The 4,884-nt window shown below is 47.6% G+C and overlaps 1 long non-coding RNA gene across 2 annotated transcripts; it reads left to right on the top strand.

The window, feature by feature from the left end:
• The first annotated feature begins 751 nt into the window (after positions 1–751).
• Positions 752–4,599, top strand: LOC120751201 (uncharacterized). 2 transcript variants are annotated; one of them, XR_005700304.2, is made up of 6 exons: positions 752–796; positions 1,597–1,757; positions 2,035–2,171; positions 3,027–3,110; positions 3,801–3,880; positions 4,199–4,599. It is a non-coding gene; the product is annotated as an uncharacterized LOC120751201 (long non-coding RNA). The 2 variants fall into 2 exon arrangements; XR_009207731.1 differs by having other exon boundaries at positions 753–796; positions 1,572–1,757.
• The last annotated feature ends 285 nt before the right edge of the window (positions 4,600–4,884 follow it).

The following is a 4,884-nucleotide window of genomic DNA, read 5'->3' as shown; positions in this document are numbered from 1 at the left end:
TCGATTTTCCCTGGCGTTTCGAGGTGCGGGGGGACAGGCTGGGAGCTCAGCGGTGCTGCGGGCGGGCGGGAGCCGGGCCTGCGCTGACTGGCAGTGGCGGGGTCGCCCAGATTGGCCGAGGTCCTGCCGCAGCCAGCGTGCCAGGAGTGATACCTGTGCCGTGTCGAGCGCCTGTCCCATCCCCTCCCCTCCCCGCTGCTCCCCGCCGTCCCCACTCATCCCCCCACTCCCACCCTGAGCCAGCTGGGAGCGGAGGGTGCTGTTCACGTCCCCGGGAGCTGCTGCTGCCACCCATAAAGGACTCGCAGCAGCCTCGTGTCGTCTGTGTGTGCAAGGTTTGATCCGGCTTTGTAGCGGATGTGCTGTTACAGGCTGGGAGCGCTCGGTGTCCTGGGTGGGGAAATCTTTGAAGTAGCCAAGCTGAGCAGTTGCTGAGAGTTCCAAGCCGGGGGTCCCCGGCTATCATGGAGTTGAAGCAGTGGCTCCAGTCGATTTGTTAGAGTGGCAGAAACGGGTTTTCGCCTGCACGCGTGTTGGGGCTGTCCTGGGGCTCCAGCAGCGCCGGCGGCCGGGCGGTGCTGCAGCTCCACCTGAGGCCCCAGGAGCTCTGGGGCGGGGACGCCGTGCACCTGTGACGGGTGGGCCCTGGGCGCACGGCCCAATTAGCACAGTGAGTGCCTCTGCGCATCGGCCAATCACAAGCCGGGGGGTGTTTCTAAGGCTGGGTGGGAGTTGGTGTTTGTGGCTGTGCCTTTGGTGTGTGATGGTGGTCTCCTCCCTTGTGCTGTTTAACGAGGTAAGCGCGTGGTTTAACTCAGTTGTTTGAACTGTGTTGGAGTCAATATGTTTGGGTGTGTGGTGTGATGCAGGGCCGATGTTGGGTGGCCCCGGCTGAAGCTGTGTTTGATGCTGGGGGGCTGTTGCCTCCCCCAGGAGGCAAGAGTTGCTGCAGTTTGGCTTTTTCCTGGTCATTATAGGGCTGAAGTGGTGCTTTTTGTATCTTCTGTATCAGCTTCTACCCTTGGTTTGGGTTTCCTGTGGCTCTGGTAGAGTACAGAGGGTTTTGCTCTCTGCTGAGCCAGATAATTGCTTTGGGAAGGTCCTTTATAGACCAGACTTATGTCGGCTCTTCAGGCTTCTACAGTGAAAGCCCTGACTCCTACTTGCAGTGTGGAATTGAAGCCTGTTGGGCAAGGAACAGGAGACAGAGTCTTTCCTGCCCTAATTCCTCTAACCTGTACATTTTTGCTGCGTCTGTGGTTCTGGCCAGGGTTGGTGTTTGGGGCGGGAGCTGTGAAGATTTGTTCCCGTTCCAGGTGGTGTTGCTGTATCTGTGCTTAGGGTAGGGAGCATTGGGGTGTTTTTGTTAATTCCGGCTCCTCCTGAGGGATGGAAGTTACAGACTGAAAAGCTTGCAGGGAAGGGTGACTCAGCACTGTGATGTGGTCACACAGTGGGGTGAATGATAGAGAAAAGCACCACCCTGAGCAACAGCATGTCAGGTCATAGTCTGGTTTAAGCCAGTGTTTCTGTGCTATTGTCTTTCTTGTAATTTTCTTGTTAAATTGTAGCTCTGACTTAGAATTTCTCACCAAGTGTTTGTGCAGAGTTCATTCCTCCTGCTGCTTTACCTTCAATCCAGCAGGCTTGCCTGAAGGCCCTCAGGCAGCCCCTGGTTCTGTGCTCTGTGTTTGGCTGGTCAGCGTTCTTCTGCCAGGAGGTCCCCTCCTGCAGTTCATTACCTGCCTAGGTTAAAGGTATGTGTCTTCTGTTCTATGGAAAAAATTCCTGCAGTTTTCATTGTTTGTTTTCACAGAGCAAGATTGGGTTTTTCTTCTTGTGCTTTGTACTTAAGGATACATCCAAAGTGCCCTGTAGGTTCTTGGCACACGGTGGGAATTTGGTGTGCATGTGTGTGTGGGATCTTGGGTCACACTTATGGAAGTGTAAAATCAGCGCTTGGATTGCTCAGGATATGTAATGGGAAATGTGTGTTAGGAGAAGTGGCTGTGGCTAAGGACTGCTTTCCTTTAGCTCTGCAGCTTTGGCAGAGTGGTTGAAGGGTTTGTGAGAGCAGACCAGGGAATGGACAGATCCGTCCCAGGAGGCTGAGCTTTGCTTCTCTTTCCAGAAGGCTGAACCCAGTAGTGAATGTAAAGTCTGTGGCCAGAGTGAGTAGTAATAATTGTCCTTTTTTCTCCCATCTCTTGAGGTGACTTGTAAGGGTAGGACAAGAGCTGAGGCAGAGCTTGTTGGGACCCTGAGAGAGAGGGAGAAGCAGCAAATGGAGTTGGAAAAGTATTGTCCTTGCTGTACCTGAGAAGCTGGACAAGACCATGAAATCAGACCTGTGGTCTTGTTGGGGAGTCCACGGTCCAAGGGAACTCCTGGATTGCTCCTGAAGCCCTGGCCAGGCTTCGGGCCCAATCCATGAGGAAGCCAAGCCCGGCTGTTGCCGCACTGGACGTTGTGTCAGCCTGTTGCTGGCACCCAATTGTCCGAGCTGGGCCCTGTCCCAGCACAGTCGGAAGCCTCTTTGCCTGTGGGTGGACGCACCCGTGGGAATTCCCGGTTGTGGGAGAGGCTCTCCAGTGCTTGGCTGGGACAGGGGTTTCCCAGCTTGCAGGCTGTGGCTCTGGAGGATGGTGCAGCCTTAGGCTGTGACAGGTGCTGTATCTTAATCACTGTAGGCAATTGGCCAAACCCAGGCACCCACGAAAGTTGTTCACTCGCTCTCTGCTGCTCCAGTTGGGCTAAGGTGAGGGGAGGAAAAAAAAATTAATGAGGGGCTCATGAGTTAAGAACTGAGAGAAAAAACACTCTAAGGGCAAAATGGGTTCAAATTTAAAGGTGTAAAGTTAATTTATGATTAACAGAGTCAGAGAACGATAGTGTGAAATCAATTAAGCCTTTAAACTGGATCTCAGCATCAAGCAAATCTAATTTTATAAGGTATGTCCAGACATGCCTATTATTGCTTAGCACATATTTTTACTTCATGTTTTCACCCAGGATTTTCATTGCAGGCATGTGAAAGCATAGCATCTTTCAAAACAATAGAACTTCCCAAAGAAGAAATTGGATTTTTTTCTGTGGAAGACAAAAATCTGGTATGAATTATGGCAGTTAATATCATAGAATGGCATAGGAGAGACAAAGGGTACACAAATACATAGGAAAAATTGATGACTACCACACCTAATAGAAAATAAAATAATAATATTATATATAGAAGAAATTTTCTTCTTCTTATATAGGATTATTTTTCCTGTTGAGGAACTGTGTTTGCTTTGGTCAACACCTCAGTGTTTCAATGACAAGTAATCTTCACAGTCTTCCCCTTGCTGGCTTGGAGCCCTGTTGCATTAGGCAGTGTTCCACTGCTCTCTGTGTGTTGGACATTTCTACCTGCAAAGTGCTAGTGCTGCTTCCTTCCCTAGGCTGTCTTCAGGGGTTTGTCTGCCAAACTGTGAACAAGCTTGACACTATTTATTTGGTAAGTTATTGTCTAGTGTATAGTGATACATCACTAACAAACCTTTTGAAGTTACCCATGGGATCTCTCCAGGCATACATTATTGGAAGGAAACATTGTGAATGAGTTGAAAAAGTCCCAGACTACAGACCCTGTCCACTAAAGAGATGAAACTTCTCTTAGTGTTTGATAGCAACACCAAGGAGTTACCAAGAAGCCAGATTTGGTGTAATAAATAGATATTGGAAAGATAAGAGATATAATGCATATGCAGTCATAAACAAAATCTTTTAAGATTTCTCTTTCTATTCTTATTTTCTCCTAGTCCTCAGGCTGTCACTACTAACTAAAGATTGGTTGCCATGACTCTTCTCCATCCATCCTTCCCTCTGTCTGGTCAGAGAGGTAAGGCATCTGTTATTAAGTTGCCAGAGCAAAATATTTGCACCATTATCCTTGCCCTGAAATCAAGTCCTTGAGTATGCCATGTCACTTTCTTGGTATCTCTCAGCAGAATACTGACTTACTGGGAATCAAATCATCTCCATTTTCATTAAAATGAGTGCTCTGAGAATTCATTTTAAGTGCTCTCTCTCTTTCTGAACAAAATATCAGAGAAGAGCAGGTGATTTTATCATACACAAGTTGTTTGTTTCATAGGAATAACTGAAAACAAGATCAAGGCTGCCTAGCCCAGGTGACTCTTGGCTTTTGTATTACCAGACACTGCAGATCCAACAGGATTGATCAGAGGCTTTTTATGGTTGTTCTGCTGCAGAACTTACTCTCTATCATGAAGACTCAAGGCTGAGAAGCTACATGAGCCGTATCGGTGCTGTGGCTCAGGCCACTGCGTGCTGAGGAACCCTTTCTCCTCAAATGAGACCCTCTGCTGGAAAATGACAAAGCTCTGAGCATGGAAAGCACACAACTGCTTTCCTTAGTTCTTTGGTATGTCTTGGGTAGACAATGTATGGGACAGGCCCTGTGGGTTAGAGAACATCCTAGATTGCATTTAACCGTGTGAAAAGTCAAGCTTGGGAACTTTCATATTTTAGATTGACCCTTGTTACACCAGTAGCTATGGTTATTCACAGAAAAAAAAATTCAATAATTGAAAAGTACTCGGATGTCTTGTCTTCTGTGCTTTATTATTATGGAACAGACCAAAGGAGAGAAAGTAGCAGAAAGGTAGGGCTTGCAAATAGTTGGATATTCTATCCTGCAATTTAGCTTAAATTGGCAATTTACCAGTGTGAAAAACCCCAAGCAGGCCTTAATGCTGGAGTGGGTGGTTTAATTAGCACTATGCTCCCATTTATAATTAGATTTCTGTTAGTTCAGTTTGAAGCATGATTTTATAATACAGAATTATTTTTAAAAATCCAGTGGGGATATTCCTGGTAAAT

This window comes from Hirundo rustica, chromosome 3, assembly GCF_015227805.2.
Source record: "Hirundo rustica isolate bHirRus1 chromosome 3, bHirRus1.pri.v3, whole genome shotgun sequence".
NCBI lineage: Eukaryota > Metazoa > Chordata > Aves > Passeriformes > Hirundinidae > Hirundo > Hirundo rustica.
The sequence above is the reverse complement of the archived record's forward strand: the minus strand, read 5'-3'. Positions and strand labels throughout refer to the sequence as shown.